General features: G+C 43.4%; 1 protein-coding gene across 3 annotated transcripts in view; it reads right to left on the bottom strand.

Moving 5' to 3' along the window:
• TULP4 (TUB like protein 4) overlaps window positions 1–20181 on the bottom strand; it is a 187568-nt gene that overhangs the window by 113734 nt on the left and 53653 nt on the right. The gene's annotated exons all lie outside the window — the stretch shown is intronic.

Genomic DNA, 20181 nt, shown 5'->3' with positions numbered 1-20181 from the left:
ATTACACGGGAGCTAAGTCTGCAGGTCCATAAACACTAGGCCACAGTCATCATGCAGACATGTCCACCAAGGGTTCTTCCCAGGAAACACCACCAGCGCATCCTCAGCTCCTAAGAACACGACACACATGACCCCACATTGTGAGTGAAACAGCACAGTGTTCAGCTAACAGCAGCCTTACTTTACTTTCACTGCTGTGGTTCACATAAGCAGGATGCTGAGCCTCCTTCACATGGAGCTGAGACTCACCAAGTCTGCTCAGCCTGGGTCTCAAGAACAGGCCCAACAGGGCACTGAGGAAGCAGGTGCAAACACCAGCATGAGCACACCTGGATTCACGGGGCTGGGCAGCAAGCCAAGACAGTGAGGGCGCCGGCCTAACCAAGCACCTAGTCTTCTCCTCTCCCAGGAGCCTGCGTAAGTGCGAGCATGTGTGGCTCAGTACCAGAGGATGCGTTCATACCCCTCGAGTTCTGAGAAAGCCCCAGATGTGGAGGAGAAAGACCACAGCATAGGGTCAAGCATATACACCTAGTCAGCATTGGGGATTTATAACATTTATACTCAGGGTTATGCTGTTGAGGAGATTCCCTCATAGCTCAGTTTAAACGCTGTTTAAACGACCAACTGTTAGAAATAGCATCTTAGCAATGAAAGGAACTCTAAGTTTACTGTATAAAACATAAATGTTCAAATGAGAGAGCAAATCAAGAAAAATATCCAGGTGTGAGAGTTTGCATTTGATGAGATAAACCATTTAGAACACACTTCTAGATTCTTTATTTTTTAAAATAATTTTTATAGATTTTTTTTGGGGGGGATATAAAGTCTTAATTGAATTTGTTACGATGTTGCCTCTGTTTTACGTTTTGGTTTTTTGGCCACAAGACACACAGGATCTTATCTCCCCGACCAGGAATCGAACCTGCAACCCTGCACTGGAAGGCGAAGTCTTAACCACTGGACCACCACGGAAGTCCCCACTTCTAGATTCTTAATCTGAGAGGTAATCTAGTACAAATGTTCTTTGAGAAAACAATCTAATCATGACAGGCAGAAAGCTAGAGAATGGGTAACTTGTGACTTGGGGGTCAGGAAAGGCCCCTCAAAGGAAGCAACCTTGAATAAGGTAGAATCTGAGTACAAAATGGCACTAAATGGGTGGGGGCCCCACTGGGTGGAGCCAGGCCCTAAGCCTGCAGAGGGAGGTCTGCACCTCAGGGAGGCAGGAGGAAGTAGGCGTTAACCAAGGCAGACAGACGAGGGGATCTAAGGCTTGGAAATGTGATTCTGGTCACGTGTGGACTAAAGGGATGCCCAGAGGAGAAGCGGGTGAGCAGCGAGCTCTGCACAGTAACAAGAATCAGAGAGGGCAATGGCTCAGAACACGGTCAGCAGCAGAATGGGAAGAAGTGACTGGATTAGGGATGCATGCACATATTTACTATTTTTATATTTACAGCTATATACATACATGATACATATGTGTTAATGGATCATGTATTACTTTTTAAATGAGAAAGTGCCCATATATGTGATATAAGCAGATCTCTATTTTTCAATTAAAATGCAGTAAAACACAAGGAACCAAAAACTATGCATAAGATAATTTTTCTTTCATGATTCAGAAGACACTCTGGAATATCTTAATGTCTTGCTGCTGCTGCTAAGTCACTTCAGTTGTGTCCGACTCTCTGCGACCCCATAGACGGCAACCCACCAGGTTCCTCCGTCCCTGGGATTCTCCAGGCAAGAATACTGGAGTGGGTTGCCATTTCCTTCTCCAATGTCTTAGGATCATATTATCAATGTCAACTACCCTTGCAGTGCAGAAGAATAGGATTTCCAGTTTATTTAAAGCTACACAAACTATAATTTATTGTAATGGCTTATTTCAGAAAAAAGTAAAACAAAAAGTTATTTGCCAGAAGGGAAAAAAAAAAACCTACCTTACATTTCTACATTCTGGAATTTCATAATGAACTTTATCTTGCATGTTTGCTACAGCTGTGGTCATATTTTACATCCAAATTGTGATATGCATGCATTAAACTTCAATGCCAAGTTAGCATGTAGCAGAGATCAGAGAATTATGAATCACAACAATTCAGTCATGAGGGAAGAGCTTCCATGAGAAATGGAAGCCAAATTTATATTTTAAGCAAGAAGGAAGGTAAGAAGAGACTGAATGAGGGTTTGCTTTAGCAGAAGCTTAGAGTCTAGACCAATCTTAAATCATTAAAATACTCTGCCTAAATAAACCTTTAGAACTCAAAATAGTAGATTTTAAGTACTAAAAGAAGCCCAGGTATGAAATGACAGATCCTTTTTATACTCAGAAAGCTAAACAAAGAGAGGTGATAAAAACAATTCACATAGTTAATTTTATTATGATTTTCTCTATGTACTTCATTTTATTATTATTTTCAAGTCCAACTATTTGTCTTGACAGATTAAAAAAAAAACAGTGAAGAGCATTTACTCTTTGGCTCGTCATATTTTCAGCAATAACTTGACTTGTGTCTTACTTGGTTAGAAACCCAGCAGAAAGAAGCAGCATACGTACAATGACTAACCCAGCCAAAGTGTGGAGAAGCTACATCACATCATCAGTTTGGGCCCCATTTCAATCATGATCTGACTCTTCTAGCTCAGCCCTTTGACGGGACAAGACAAGGCCTCACCTTTGGAGTCAGAGCTCCTCCCCTTCACAAGCATGAAGCGCAAACTCTCCTGCCCGCAGCTCCAAGGTACACACACCTATGTGAGCACAGCCTGCGCACGACTCCTACCTCTCCCGGGTCAGCTGTGAGTGAGCCTTGGGCCAGTCCTGCCACCTCCCCTGCTGCAGTGGGTCCATCTCCCCCGTCACCTGGGGCTGGTTTGGAGCAGCAGTCTTAGAGGAAGTGGCCTGGCAGCAGACACATGGTTGTATGTGTTTGCATAGCAAACCACTATTCTGATGATTTTATCAGATGATAGCTGAAGTGAAGTGAAGTGAAGTGAAAGTCACTCACTCATGTCCGACTCTTTGTGACCCCATGGACCATACAGTCCATGGAATTCTCCAGGCCAGAATACTTGAGTGGGTAGGCTTTCCCTCCTCCAGGGGATCTTCCCAACCCAGGGGTCGAACCCAGGTCTCCTGCATTGCAGGCAGATTCTTTACCAGCTGTGCCACAAGGAAAGCCCTAACTGTGAACTGGTATCCTCAAATTTAAGTTTTGACCCCAAAACATACAGCTTAGTTTTAATCTCATTCATTTCAGGAAGTCTAGCAGTTACCATTTATTGGGCACCTTCTCAGGGTCAAACTCTGTACCAGATACTTCATAAATGAGATAAACATACACTGTCCTGTTTAGTCCTCACAACAGCCCAATATGCATTTATTTTAAAACTTGGTGAACTCTTTTTAAAAATAATTTCTTTATTGGCTGTGCTGGGTCTTCACGGGTATGTGGGCTTCTCATTGCAGTGGCTTCTCTTGTTGAAAGAAAAGTTATGACAAACCTAGACAGCGTATTAAAAAGCAGAGACATCACTTTGTCAACAAAGGTCTATATGGTCAGAGCTACAGTTTTTCCAGTAGTCATGTATGGATGTGAGAGTTGGACCATAAAGCAGGCTCAGTGCCAAAGAATTGATGCTTTTAAACTGTGGTACTGGAGAAAACTCTAGGGAGTCCCATGGACAGCAAGGAGACCAAACTAGTCAATTCTAAAGAAAATCAATCCTGAATATCCATTGGAAGAACTGATGCTGAGCCTGAAGCTCCAATATTTTGGCCACCTGATGTGAAGAACCAGCTCATTGGAACAGACCCTGATGCTGGGAAAGACTGAAGGCGGGAGGAGAAGGGGATGACAGAGGATGAGATGGTTGGATGACATCACCGACTCAATTGACATGAGTGTGAGCAAACTCCATGAGAGTTTCAGTGTCCAGGAGCAGATAGACCTCAAATACACTCACCTGGCCACTGAACTGATATTCCCTGAACTATGCAATCCTCTCAGGAAGTCCTCCAGGTTAGGGTTAGGATGCTCCCTCATCTCAGCTCTTTGATCCCTCTCAGGAAGTCCTCCCAAGTGAGGGTAAGGATGACTGCCCATCTGAGCTCTGTGATCCTTCTCAGGAAGTTCTCCCAGGTGAGTGTGGGTAACGCTCACCCACCCAGGAATACTCATACTTCCATGAGAAGAGAAGTCCTCAGGGACTGCCACTCGGGTGAGGCAGGGCTCCCACAGTCAGAGGAACCTTCACATAATCACGGCCTATCTCAAAACCATGCTGTCCATGAAGTGTCTGTAATCACCCCTCCCCCCCAAGTCCCCTCTTCCATCACAAAGGCAGTGATTCAGGTCCCTGTGCAGATCTCACCACGTAGTCCACTTGGCTCTCTCTCACTGAAGGTGCAACCTAGGTGGCTGTCCCACTGTGACACTGAACCAGCCCCGATCACATGGAAACGTAGGATGTTCACCACCGCAGGGAACATGAGAGGTCACTGCATGAGAGGTCACTGCCACAGAGGCCTGGGGGCAGTTCACCACTCAGTCAGTCTTCTTGCAGCAGACACCTGGCCCAGACAGCACCAACTCAACAGGTTTTCTGCCCGAGAATGTCCAAAATAGGGTTAATTGCCATGTTCCTTCACCAAATTATATGTCCTTCAAACATCTAATTTTAAGAGTCTGCTTTTGATTGTTATTCATTACACTTTAAAGAAAGATTCGTCCTGACGCGCTCCGCTGGGTGTTCCCTCGGCAGCCTGTGTCTCCTCTATCAGAGCACCACCACTCTTGTAAGGTCTCTGCTGCTGAAATTCCATCTTGCTCTACTAGGCTGTAAGGCAAAAAACCGTCACTGCTGACTGCATTCACCCCTTGCTTCTAGGTCATGCGTGCGTGCTTCAGTCTTGTCTGACTCTTTGCAACCCTATGAACTGTAGCCTGTCACGTTCTCCTGTCCATAGGATTCTCCAAGCAAGAATACTGGAGTGGGTTGCCATGCCCTCCTCCAAGGCATCTTCCTGACCCAGGGATTGAACCCGCATCTCTTGTGTCTTTTGCATTGGCAGGTGGGTTATTACTACTAGGTGCCATGTGGGGAGCCCCAAGGCAAAGCCCTCATTTCCCCCTGGGACCACCACTCCCTACTCTCCACTGTCCTGCTAGAAAAGGGCTGACTCCCTCCACCTGGCTGAGGCCCGGCCAGTTGGAGCACTGTCTCACTTTGGCTACAGTGACGGGTTCAGGTTCCGGCACACAAATAAGTCCACATTAGTAAGAGTCAAACCCAACACTTTCATAGGCAAGAAGAGTCTCTCTTTTTCATCAGAGTGAGAACTAGGTTGCCGAGGACAACCATGATGAATGAGCCTGCCTGTGAGGCCCACACACACAGAAGCAGACAGAGAGTCACCAGGCCCACTCCTCACACCTGACATCCCCTGATGTTCTCAGTTCCATGAACCAGCACATTCCTTTCACTAACTCCTTAAGCCAATGAAAGTAAGTTTTCTGTGCCTGCAACCAAACATATCATGATCAATAAAAGCTATGCTCATTTTATTCACCCCTGTAACCACAGCATTCAGCATGGCAACTAGCACACAGAAGATGCCTAATATTTTTTCAAATGAACTGAATAAAAACTTAGAGTCAAAATATTTTACACAGGTATTTACACACACACACACACACACATATATATATAATGTCTTTTTTTCTTTTTTTCCAGCCATGTTGCTGTGGTTTGCAGGATCTCAGTTCCCCAACCAGGGACTGATCCTGGGCCCTGACAGTGAAAGCCCAGGATCCGAACCACTAAGCTACCCTACACGGGTATTTTTAGCTTTTAAAATTTCAACAGTAAAACAGTTACCACAACTCACTTTCACTAGGAAAAAATATGAAAAGCTGATTTTCCAGACATAATCTATACTGGAAAAGAAGACTTCCATTTATAGTACTAATTATAAGCCCATGGAGCTTAAATGAATTTTATGTTACACAAAAGTCTTGGCATTTCCTTCCAGATTAAGCTAAATCTATGATAACCACTGTTATGTGGCAACATGAACTGCTTTGTACTTTTGATTGTTACAAAAGGGACATGGGCTACCTCAAGAGAACATCTGGCTCTGGGTCATGTCTTTGAAAATTTAATTGGCTTTTTTCCCCACATAAGAGAAATAAGATAGCTACTCAACAATAGGGCCAAATGTTCTTAATAAATGTCACACCAGTGAGAATGGATTTTCTTTTTAATAATTAAATTTCCATTCTTAAGACATGAAGGAAATCCCATTATACAAGTGAAACAGCAGAACATAAGCTGGGGGACAGGGGGAACTAATATTGAATGTGCTTTCAGTATAAATTCATTACCACATTTTGCATTGTTTTTCAAGGCACTGGGATGGATCTGCAAGGATCAGGCAACACTTCCATCCTTTCTGCACCCAACAATGAATTTTCATGATCTCTGGTCATAGCTATGAAAGGGTACAACCTAGGACCCTAAAACAAAGGCAGAGTAATGGTCTATATGAAAATAAATCTGAAACGTTAAGGCCTATAAGCCCCTAGAATTGAATGCCCTTCTAAAACTAAGCCACGCCAAGAAGAAACACACGATCTTTAATTTTTGAGTGCTAAAGTCAAGTCCCTGTTCCCATGCAGCTTACACTCAAACAGAAATGACAAAATGTCAAATACCAATCAACTTATCAGACCAATACTCTTTTATTTAATTCTTATTTCTCTGGCTCTTTTTTAAAAAGATACTTGTTTATTTACTTGGTTGCATCCAGTCTTTAGTTGGGGCATGAGGGATCTTTAGTTGCACTGCCCAGGCTTCTCTCCAGTTGGGGCCCGTGGGCTCCAGAGACCGCAGGCTCAGAGGATGGGGTGTGGGCTCAGCTGCCCCTTGGCATGTGGGATCCCAGCTCCCCAACCAGGGACTGAACCCATGTCCCCCACATTGGAAGGTGGATTTCTAATCACTAGACCACCAGGGAAGTCCCTGAGCAATACTCTTAAAACTAAGAATGTTAAAAAATAAAATTTTAGAAGGAAGTGAATAATTAAAAAAAGAATATAAAGGACTCAAAAGTGCTTACGGTTTTGGGGACTAGATTACAAGTAAGAACTAAAAGACACTAGAAGAATTTAGAACCTGGAGTTGGGAAAGTTCTTAGAGACCACCTGATTTTCAGATAAAGAAAACTAGAAATCAGAAAGTACTGGCCGCCAGTCACACCTGAGTGACCATAAGCCAGAAGAGAACCCAGGGCCCCTCTTGCTGCACCATCCATCAGGGATCACAGAGGGCTTTCAGACCCCAGGCCTCAGCATCTACTCACTGCTGCTCCCGGGCCCGGTTTTCCTTCTTCACTGTAAGGAAAGGAATATTATTTTCATCAATTTGGTAGCAGAGGGAAGCTGCCCTCTCCAGCCTCTGGACTGCGGAGGGGGCCTCTCACACAAATCTCTACCAAGAAAGGGCCGTGAGGGCTGATTTCTGCATGCACACCCCCCCCACACAAATGTACAGGTGATCATACCCTAAGCCTCTCCTCGGGGCGGTGGCGGTGTATCACAAAGGATGGCTAAGAAATATCACGGCCGTAACTGCTCTCCAGGTAACCTTGCCCTGTGCTAAGACAGACAGAGCTCTAAGACGTCAAGGAGACCTGGCAAGACACCCTATGAAATCAGGAAGAAACCACCTTCAACAAAAGGACCCACTTAACAGACAAGAATCTCAGAAAGAGTAGATTGGTCTTAGGAACTAACTCAAAACATAGGAAGAACACAAAGAGTTTTTGAAAAGAAGTGACAGTCTCAATTCTGTCACTGACTGAAATTCTAACTTATCCCGAATGGTTTGCTCTGTTCTTTAGCTTATCTATTTGTAGGAGTTCAAAACCCAACTGCCTGTGAAGTCTGAGTTCATAATTACCATTCGTCCTGCTGCAAGGAAGCCATGGATGACAGAGAGCACAGCAAGGGCAAAGTATGTGCTGACTGCTTCTGTAATAGCAGTACTCTGGGATGGGTCGTCCTGAACCTGAAGAAAACATGGGTGAACTTCTCTACAACCAAGGTATATAAAAAGCCTTTCTAACTACTGACTCAAAAATTCAGATGCAATAAAAGACTGATAAATTCGACCAGATAACATTTTCTAAAACTTCTGTATGACAAAAAATATAATAAGAAAAGTTAAAAAGATCAATAACAAACTGGGCAAAATATTTGCAATATATATTACAAATAAAAGACTAATATCCCCAGTACACAAAGACCTTTTAAAATTTAAAGACAGCAGAGTGATCAAAAATCCTATAGAAACATGGACACTGACTAGACAACTATAAGACATAAAAATGGCCTATAGATATTTATACAGATGTTCTGACTTCACTCATAATAAAGGATATCAGATCAAAACTACACTGAGTTACCACTTCTCCCCTAGCAGATTAGCACAAGTTTTAATGAAGCTGTGGGAGAAAGGGGTCTTTTCCTACATTGCTCCTGGGAATGCAAAACGGTTCAACCACCACAGGACGGAGACTGGCAACATCTAACGAATTGTGTTTTCACACTTCAAAGCGGCAATCCCACTTCTGAGGACTTATCCTGAAGACACACCTCCAACAATATGAAAATACACATGCACAAGTTATTTACTGCAGCATTAGTTACAATTACAAACTACAGAAAACTCTCTGAACACTCAAACTTGGACACCGTTCAAATAAACTCTGGTACACAGACACAATGGAGCACCATTGGGACAGTCTGCACGAACTGACATGGAGCCGCTTCTAGATGCTGGTAAGCAGAAAAGCAAAGGTACAAAAGAGCACACATACACACCTAACACTAATAGAATGTTGCCAATCGTATCTCAATAAAACAGAGGGAAAAAAAGGAATATATAATATGCTCTTGTCACAGAAAGCAGAGACAATAAGGAAACATTATAAATATATATAGACACACATACACACAAGGTTATTTTTAGGTAAGGTAAGAGAAAAACAAAGTAAAAAAGAATGAAGTATCTGCAAGTCAGATGGAGGGAGTGGACAGGATAAGGGAAGGAGTGCAGTTCTCTGGGTAGACGTTCTTATGTGGTTTTCATGTTTGAATGCATATTAATATTCTACACATTCAAAACATAAAATCAGTAAGAAGGGAAAGAGGAAACATTCCAAAAACCAAAGTAAAATTGAAACAAACCCACCTGTGCTTCAAATAAATTACCCACACTGAAGAAGAGCCCAGGGGAATTAATGCAAGCAATTAAGAACATTCATGCATTGGAGAAGGAAATGGCAACCCACTCCAATGTTCTTGCCTGGAGAATCCCAGGGACAGGGGAGCCTGGTGGGCTGCCGTCTATGGGGTCGCATAGAGTCAGACACGACTGAAGCGACTTAGCAGCAGCAGCAGCATACTTCAGTATGCACACCGGGTGTGGGAGGTGGGGGCTTCAACAATCACCATAAAAAATGGCTCAAGCAAGGAACATTAATGGATGAGAAATCTATGGAGAAAATTCTGATAAAGAACAGGCTATTTACATGGTTTTAAGGATCCTCCCATAAAACACTTGTCAAATGTAAGGGAAAAACACACACAGTAAGAGAAGCTGGACAACACTTTGGCCAGGTGAGCAAAATTAACATCAGCAGTGAGGGGCAGACAGATACCAGTTACCATGAGCCTTCACCAGTAGCACCTATAAGTTATTCAGCTACGGACAATTAACATGAATTTTAAAACCCCAAATGCCGAAAGAGGGTAAAGGGTATTCTTCTAAAATGTCAATGACATGGAAAAAATAAAAACTCAACAAGTGTTTCAGATTAAAGAGGTCTAAACATACATAATGGGGGCTCCCCTGGTGGCTCAGAGAGTAAGGAATCTGCCTGCCATGTGGGTGTGATCCAATCTGTGAGCCCAAACTAGATTCTGTACTAGAGAAAAAATTCTGACGAAAGGGGAACAAAAACAATATATGAACACACTGAAATCAATGTTAAATCTCCTGAAAGTGGTAACTGTACTACTGTGGTTATGTGAGAGAATGTCCTTATTCTTAGGATTTATACACTGAAATATATCAGGGTAGAAGATCAAGAAATATGTTCTCAAACAGTTTGGGAGGGGAAATACACAAACATACACAGCACACAAGCAAGTACAAGTTAACAACAAGTCAAACTGAGGAAAGACTGAGTTTAACTTTCTTGCAACTTGTATGTATGTTTGAAATTATTTCCAGATAAAAAGGTTTTAAAATGTCTTTTATCCATGGTTCTAAGTCATACATTAATAAGCTCTCCAGGGCAGACATGCAGCCCTGCCACAGTTACCATCCAAAACAACACAGCTCAATATGGTAGCCACTAGCCACATGTGGCAACTGAGCACTTGAGATGTGGCTAATTCAAATTGAGAAGTGCCAAATGTCAAAGACGTAATATGAAAAAGAAGATAAATTATCCCATTAATAGTTTTTATATTGATAACATATTGAAATGATATTTTAGACATGCTGATAAAGGACAGAAATGGTAGGGAACTAACAGAAGCAAAAGATATTAAGAAGAGGTGGCCAGAATACATAGAAGAACTGTACAAAAAAGATATTCATGACCCAGATAATCATGATGGTGTGATCACTCACTTAGAGCCAGACATCCTGGAATGTGAAGTCAAGTGGGCCTTAGGAAGCATCGCTACGAACAAAGCTAGTGGAGGTGATGGAATTCCAGTTGAGCTATTTCAAATCCTAAAAGATGATGCTGTGAAAGTGCTGCACTCAATATGCCAGCAAATTTGGAAAACTCAGCAGCAGCCACAGAACTGGAAAAGGTCAGTTTTCATTCCAATCCCAAAGAAAGGCAATGCCAAAGAATGCTCAAATGACCACACAATTGCACTCATCTCACATGCTAGTAAAGTAATGCTCAAAATTCTCCAAGCCAGGCTTCAGCAATACGTGAACCATGAACTTCCAGATGTTCAAGCTGGTTTTAGAAAAGGCAGAGGAACCAGAGATCAAATTGCCAACATCCCCTGGATCATTGAAAAAGCAAGAGAGTTCCAGAAAAACATCTATTTCTGCTTTACTGACTATGCCAAAGCCTTTCTCTGTGTGGATCACAATAAACTGGAAAATTCTGAAAGAGATGGGAATACCAGACCACCTGACCTGCCTCTTGAGAAACCTGTATGCAGGTCAGGAAGCAACAGTTAGAACTGGACATGGAACAACAGACTGGTTCCAAATAGTAAAAGGAGTACTTCAAGGCTGTATATTGTCACCCTGCTTATTTAACTTGTATGCAGAGTACATCATGAGAAACGCTGGGCTGGAGGAAACACAAGCTGGAATCAAGATTGCCAGGAGAAATATCAATAACCTCAGATATGCAGATGACACCACCCTTATGGCAGAAAGTGAAGAACTAAAGAGCCTCTTGATGAAAGTGAAAGAGGAGAGTGAAAAAGTTGGCTTAAAGCTCAACATTCAGAAAACTAAGATCATGGCATCTGGTTCCATCACTTCATGGGAAATAGATGGGGAAATAGTGGTTGACTATTTTTCTGGGCTCCAAAATCACTGCAGATGGTGATTGCAGCCATGAAATTAAAAGACGCTTACTCCTTGGAAGGAAAGTCATGTCCAACCTAGACAGCATATTAAAAAGCAGAGACATTACTTTGTCAACAAAGGTCCGTCTAGTCAAGGCTGGTCATGTATGGATGTGTGAGTTGGACTATAAAGAAGACTGAGCGTAGAAGAATTGATGCTTTTGAACTGTGGTGTTGGAGAAAACTCTTGAGAGTCCCTTGGACTGAAAGGAGATCCAACCAGTCCATCCTAAAGGAGATCAGTCCTGGGTGTTCATTGGTAGGATTGATGTTGAAGCTGAAACTCCAATACTTTGGCCACCTGATGCGAAGCGCTGACTCATTTGAAAAGACCGTGATGCTGGGAAAGATTGAAGGTAGGAGGAGAAGGGGACAACAGAGGATGAGATGGTTGGATGGCATCACCAACTCAATGGACATGGGTTTGGGTGGACTCTGGGAGTTGGTGATGGACAGGGAGGCCTGGTGTGCTGCGGTTTATGGGGTTGCAAAGAGTCGGACACGACTGAGCAACTGAATTGAACACATAAAATATATTATTAAAATTAATTTCACTTTTTTTTTTACTTTATACTGTAGCTACTAGGAAATTTCAAATTATGCATGTGCATCAGGTTATATTTCTCTTATAGTACTGATCTAATATATAATACATTTTTTTAATTTTAAAGAGGTATTGATCTCCTAAACAAGTATTTGTTATCTGAGAAAAAAGTCAATTAACATTACAGATTCTGACTTCCCTAAGGTGATTCTGATCTTGGAAATAAAGTAGATAATTAGGTTTTTTTAAGTTTAATTAAGAGAAAATAAATATTTAAGGCCTTGGAAAGAAGGAAGAGCTCTTTGGTCATGTTGCTTAAGTAATTCTCTAATTAGCCACAAATCCCATCTGTAGTAAATTTCCTGAAGGGGGCGGAAATAAAATCCAAAAATCGTGAAAATATCAAGAGAATGGCAAGACAATAAAAAGGCTTTTACACTTCTGTTTTCTAACTCTGTATGAATAAAATCAATCTCCCAAGTCCTAAAAGTTAACTTATAGTATGTTATAAACAGGGGTTTCACTGGTGGCTCATCAGTAAAGCAACCACCTGCAATGTAAGACATGCAGGTTCGATCCCTGGGTCAGGAAAATCCTCTGAAGAAGGAAATGGCAACCCACTCCAGTATTTTTGCCTGGGAAATCCCATGGAGAAAGGAGCCTGGCGGGCTACAATCCATGGAGTCCCAAAAGTGGACATAACTTAGCAACTAAACCACCACTGAATAAACAAAACCTTTAAACATTTACTTCTGATACTAAGAAATTTACAAAATAAACTTTACTGACAACAATGTTATTTTCAAGGTTATTTATTTTTCTATTTTAACCTTCTGATTAACAAACTCTTAACTCTAAAGGTATAAGAAGGAAATAAAGAGAAGCACTGAGCTAAGACAGACAAAATTTGCTTTTGCTTGAAACACTGTTTTAGGGATTATACAGAGGGAGGAGAAAGGAAGGACATGAGTTTAGACAGAATTAATTCAAGAAAACTAAGGGTCCCGGGGACAGAGGCAGTTTCTTTCCTCTGTATTTTATTTAACCAAATCTAACTAGGGCAAGTGGAAAAAACAAGTGTCAGTAAGAATCCTACACAAAAGCAACAGTTAGGAAGAGAAACCAAATGTAGGTTGCCAGGAGGTTGATAAAAATCCCCAGCAGTACAGTCTTGAGCAACATGCATAGGTGGATTTGCTTTGGAAGTTTGCAGTCAAGCATGTGGATGGAGCCGGCTTCCCAGGTGGCTCAGCAGTAGAGAATCTGCCTGCCAATGCAGGAGTTGCAGGAAACGAGGGTTCTATCTCTGGGTCAGGAAGATCCCTTGGAGAAGGAAATGGCAACCCACTCCAGTATGCTTTCCTAGAGGAAGAATTCCTGAAGGAAATCCCATGGACAAGAGGAGGCTGGTGGGCTACAGTCTGTGGGAAGCAGAGAGTCGGAGACGACTGAGCACACATGGATGGAGCCAATTAGAAACAAACGGACGCACAGTACAGGTTTCCAGGCTCTCTTTCCTGACCTGCACCCTCCCCACCCACCCCAGGCCACATCCCAGAGAGATGACTTTGATCAGCACTAGACAAAAATCTCCTACAGAAAGTGATACCTGCTGCCAGGGCACACGGTTCCATTCCTGCGTTGTCCCATGGACTCGGACAGCAGCCAATAGGATGGGCGAGCTCTGCTTGAGACAAAGTCAAGGATGCCTTACAGATATGGAACCTCACACAGATGAGGTGCCCAGAGTCCCAGAATCCCACACCTATAATAAAACTGTTGGCACAAGCTCGGCCTCCCCTACCCCTCAGCTGGGGTACCTCCCATCCTGTTCCTAACCCCTCAACCTGCCCCCACTTCACATTCCATTCCCATATTCTTCAATCGCAAGGCCAACTCACGCAATCTCAGCAAAGAAGCTGTGGCTCCCACTGTTCCAGCTTCAGAAGGAGATGCAGATGGGTAAGACATCTGAGGATGAGCGCTAACAATATTAAACAAGAACTGGCTAAAGCTCTCTTACATGCACTGTCTGCAGGTCACATCTATTGGTCACCACCACGCGTTCAGGTGACAGGCGGTGTGTTCCCTTGGAGACCGTAAAACACAGCACACAGAAAGTACGCACTTGTCCCAAACCACGCAGAAAGGGGTTCAGCTTAAACCCAAGCTGTCTGGCTCGAGAATCCATAGGTTCAGCTACTAATAAATCATGAACACAGATTCCCAAGAGTTAAAGAAATATTTCTTTCCCAGACTTCAATAATAATCTCATTCTTGTTCACTCTCACTTTGACATGATAAAGCTTGCAGCTGCTTCCCCAGGAAGCTGTTACCAAAAAAATTAGTCTTGTACCCATATCCCTTTCTCATCCTCTTCAGCAAATATACACTCAAAGGATAGTTTCCCATGTGTCTACAGTACTTTCAGGCATGATCACTTATTCCTATTAAGAGAAAAAAAAAATAGACCAAATTGCTAAAGGAAAAAATGAGCAATGCCATTATTTTGACAAATTCTATTTTCTTAATAAAATATAATTATATTATATTCTGGGTTTTGTCTAGGGAAAATAAATCTGCATCTTATGTCTTTAAGATCCTTTAAAAAAAGTCAAAATAAAAATGATCCTAATCCATTTCTTAGAAATCATCTTCAAACAAGGAGCATGAAAACACACACAGAAGCCCAGACCATGGCCCAGGAAGACAGAAAGTGGAGGAGGGTGGCAACTGGCTTCACAGAACAGAGTGCCTGCAGAGAGGGCCCAGGAGAAAGAAGCCTGGGGAGGCTCAGACACCGCGAGCGGAGGGGAGCCGGCGGGGCGGACACCAAAGGGCTCGGGTGAGCAGCCGCGCAGCCAGACGCTGCTCCCCTCCTCAGGGTCAGCAGACATGTCCCCAGGCACTTCTCATCCGCTGTGTTGGAACCTGAATGTAGAGTGAACCACAGAAACCAGTCTTGAAACCACTGAGCATGGAGAAGATAATAAGGACTAAAAACAAGGGTCATTTTTTGGTAGGCTAAGAGTGTGGGGCCTGAGGCGTTCTAGCTCAGTCTCAGCTCCGTCACTTAGCACAGGTGCGTCGTCTCAGGTAAGCTGCTCGAGGACCCTGCACCTCGGTCTCCTCATGATAACAGCAGGCTCAAAGTCCCAGAGCTGCTGCCAGGATGAAATGGTGCCGGCACACAGCACACACTCAATAAATACTAGATCTTCTTAGTACCTATGTCATGCAATATTTTTAGGAAAGACAAAAGATAACTAAAGTACACTGGATACAAATTCTTTAGAATGGTTTAACAATACTTGAGAAACCAAACATACCCTGTTAAGCACGGCCCTCCACAATGGCTTAACAATAGAGTTTAAGTCAAAGATCTGTGAGAAGGCTTGTCCAGCATGATGGCAAAGAAGAGAGGAAGGCATGGCTTAGACATCACATGGACGTCAAAGACACTATGAAGCCTTGCTGACAAATGGGAACAAGGAAAGGAAGGGCAGGGAGGCGCTGTGCTGGACACGTGACTCCCTGGCTGGCCGTGGGGCCATCTCCTGAGATGGAGAAGACAGATGGTGAGATAGGTTTGGCGGCTGATGGGGCAGTGGAGAAAGAGGCTCTCAGAGAGGACTTAGTGTTTGAAAAGCAGGATGACTGATGTCCAATTCTATATCTCAGACAACAAACTAAAGAACAGAATCTGGAACTTCTCAGAAGGAGATGCAGGTAGAAGACATAAATTTGAGAATCATCAGCATACAGGTACATCTTGCACGTGCCAACCTGGAGAGATGATCTAGAATCAGGGGCACGCCTGAGGCTCTCCAACACTGAAAGACAAGGCAAGAAAACGCAGAGCCAGCAAAGAAGGGTAGAAAGCAGAGACCAGAAAGGTAAGAGGAAGATCAGGAGAGCCTGGAGTCCTGGGAAGCTTCCAAGACAGCAGGGACAATAAAGTGGCCTACAGGTTCAGCAACGTGGCATCACTAGGAACATGACCATCTCAGTGGAGTGGTGGGGAAAGATGCCCCACTGAAGCGGGCTGACAAGTTAGAGGAAATTAAAATGAATGAATGATATTTGAAATAGTGGGAGGTGAGGAAATTAAGACCACGAGAACAGACCATCATCAGTAAATTTTACCAACCCACACAAGCAGGTAACTGTAATAAAGCCTTACCAGCGCAAGCACAGAGGTCTGTTCGGTGTACAGCGAAGAGCCTGGGGTGCGGAGTGGGGCGTGCGGAGGGCAGAGGGTCAAAAGAAGCTTCTCGGAGAAAAAGTAACCAGATCCGACAACCCAGGAAATGGATGTATTCCTGTAAGGAAACTAATCCCACCAAGCATGCACAAATGTCTGTCCGCTCTCAAGTGAAGAAAATCTCAATAAAGAATTAAGTGACTAACTTGCATGACATCAATAATAACTGTAAGAAATTGTTTACCTGGAAAAAAACATGCCCAAGTGTTTCAGTTGTGAAATCAGCCGACAACTAGATCTGACGTCTGCAGTCTTGTTATCCCATGGCCAGAAAGAAGAGTAAAATCCTGCCACAGCCCTTCACTAGAGTCTTCAGGGTGTGTGTGTGTGAGGGCAGGCACAAGGGGACTTTGCGCCTTGTGCGGAAGGGCAGTGAAGATAAGAGAAATGAGCAATGGACAGAGATGACCGAAATGTCATCCTTCCTGAAAAGGAAAAAAGACAGAAGTCTTTGGAGGTTGCCTTTCATGATTCCCTTAAAGAAAAATACAGGTCCATAATCATTTACTCAAAATGACTGAGTAAATCACTCCAGTACTCAGCTGCAGTGAGTAATCCTTGCAGCTTAGGTAGGTTTTGAAATTCAGAGTTTTTGAAATTTCAGATTGAAATTTTAGATGCTGAAAACAGCAGACACCATCAATATATGACAACCCCAGCAGGGTCTGGGTAGCACCTATAATAAAATATAAATATTTCTGCAGCTGATGTGATGGGGTGATGACAATAAAAAGCCTCACATCAGTTCAGGTCTTGCCTGAAAAATCTGTTCCTTTTCAGAGCCCTGAGACTTCACAACTGTGGATTAAGAACTGAGAACTCACGTGTAACACAAGTTTTAAGAAAATAAAGATATGTTGAAGGAGAGTGGCAGAGCTCTGGGGTCCAATTCCAGCTGTCCTCCATACGAGCTGTATGAACCAAGGCAAGGCAGTTAACATCCGTAAACCTTAGCTTTCTGACCTGTAAAATGGGAATGATAAATCTACCCCTAGTCTGCTGTGGACATCCATGAGGTACTTGGGTTGGACGGCAGCTGGAACCAGGTCTGGCCCTGGGCAGCCCACCCGTGGCCTCTCCAGTCTTAGTACTGGGAGTCTCACACGCTGGGAAACCAGGATGGCTGGGCACCCTACTTGGCAGGTGCCCAATAAATAGGAACTATTCTAATATCAGGAACAGAAAGTAGCACAGGGAACTATACTCAGTATCTTTTTTTTCCCCACATATATTCCAAGATATATTCAGTATTTTATAATATATCATAATGGAAAATAAATGAAAAAGTATTATATGTATGGATAACTGAACCACTGTGTTGTACACTAGAAACTAATACAATATTAGAAATCAATGGTACTTCAATTAAAAAAAAATAGAAATGAAAAATAAAATTACAAAATAGAGAAGTCACATGAAATAGTTTCAGTGGTGAAATACGCATACCACTGGGAATTATTATCACCTCTCTTATGGGAGACAGAATTCTAAAGCAGCAGGCCCTGGTGTGTACACCCCAGACGATACCCTCACACGGAGATGAGCCTCTCCAGAGGTGCAAAGTCAGACTCGGAGCTACAGCAGACGCTCTCCACCCGTGTGGTGGCCATGCTGTGGAGAGGGCCACAAGGCAGGAGCCTGGGCAGCTCTCAGGGCTGAGGGCTACCCCAGCCTCAGAAAAGCTCACAGTCCTTACTGCCATCCTGCTTCCCACCCTTGAGACCCCCACACAGAGGACCCAGCCAGCACTGCAGACCTACAGACTGTGAGATTAGAAGTGGGTGCTGGGAGCTACTAAGTCCATGGTAATCTGTTATGCAGAATCTAAAATATGTCTCCTGAGAATCCAGTTCAAAATAACAGGGGTGTGTGTGTGTGTGTGAAGAACACAAATATCTATAAACAGAAATTCCTTGCATAAAATCACCTTTTTAATATGAAAAATTCAAATCCAAATTAAGTTTCTTACACAACTGAAACTTTCCATACATTGACTATAGCGGTATCAAATGGCACAATCACTTTGGAAAATCGTTCCGGGCAATTCCTACTAAACCTAAACGCATGCCCATCCTACGACCCAGAAACCCATCAAGAGTGCAGAGATCATGGCTATACTACCCAAAGCAATCTATAGATTCAACGCAATCCCTATCAAACTACCAATGGTATTTTTCACAGAACTAGAACAAATAATTTCACAATTTGTATGGAAATACAAAAAACCTCGAATAGCCAAAGTAATCTTGAGAAAGAAGAATGGAACTGGAGGAATCAACCTGCCTGACTTCAGACTCTACTACAAAGCCACAGTCATCAAGACAGTATTGTACTGGCACAAAGACAGAAATATAGATCAATGGAACAGAATAGAAAGCCCAGAGATAAATCCACGAACTTATGGACACCTTATCTTTGACAAAGGAGGCAAGGATATACAATGGAAAAAAGACAACCTCTTTAACAAGTGGTGCTGGGAAAACTGGTCAACCACTTGTAAAAGAATGAAACAAGAGTGCAGAGATCCACAAGAAGGCACACACATGAGTGTTAAAAGCACGTTTCAACAAAACGGCCAGAAATTGGAAGCATTCCAAATGCCCACCAGCAGAATGAACAGACAGTGGTGTCCTCCTCTGGGGGAGACTGAAGAGCAGACCAAGAGCGCACTCGTGGCACACAGCAGGGACGTACCTCAGACACCGTGCTGAGTGAGAAGCCAGACGCAGAATCACATGAATGATTCCACTCACAGCAAGTTCAAGCACAGGCTCAACTGGTCTGTGATGACAGAAGCGAGAGTCTCAGCCACCTCACAGTGGGGTGCAGAGACTGGGAAGGGGTCCTGGGAATGCTCTGCACCCCAATCTGGGTGATGGTTACACTTCAGACTGCACACGTAAATAATCACCAAGATGTACACTTAAGGTTAATGCACTTTTACTGCATGCTACCCTTCAAAAATATTCTTCCCCTTCAGAACTGTCCAAAACCACCTAATGACAATATAAGGTGGATTCCTCGTAAGAAACTAGTGGACAAGGCAGCATGAATATGGTTAACAGGCTATATGTAAGTACACTTCTTCTTTTAAACACATTGCTCACTAAATGCTGGTAGAAGGAATTTCAAAGATAATGACCAAATTTATGTTATCAGAAGCCCAAAGGAATCTATACACAGGTATACATAGCATAATGTCCTCAATATACTATACCCAGTAGATGTGCAAAATTGTGGCTGTTGTCCCATTAATTACTCCCTTCATTTCCGTCCAGTTAGTTCCTCTGTCTACCTCTGACACAAGAATACACGCGAGATGTGACACCACCACCCAGCACACAGATGTGAACTGCATGACCGAGGCAGCACCACGCCCGTGGCCTGCACAGCCGGTCTGACCCGAGGGCAGGGACTCTACCTTGATCCAGGTGACCATAAGGCTTGGAGTGTGGCAGGCAGGTTAGAAGCCTCTCATCCAATCTCACACCTGGTCAGAACGCCACCCTGGGGTCCCTGCCAGGGGGCAGCCCAGCCACCACAGCAAAAGGAGAACGAGGGATGCTAGAGAGGTGACACAGGCCACCAGGAACTGGGTCTCCCTGGGAACACACACAGAAGACAGGGTTCACATCTGAGAAGTCTCCCCTGTCAGCAAGTCTGAGAACCAGGAGTCCATGCCAGGCAGG

Source organism: Dama dama, chromosome 26 (genome assembly GCF_033118175.1).
Source record: "Dama dama isolate Ldn47 chromosome 26, ASM3311817v1, whole genome shotgun sequence".
In the NCBI taxonomy this organism is placed as follows: Eukaryota; Metazoa; Chordata; class Mammalia; order Artiodactyla; family Cervidae; genus Dama; species Dama dama.
Note: the sequence above shows the minus strand (reverse complement) of the source record. Positions and strands in the feature narration are given on the sequence as shown.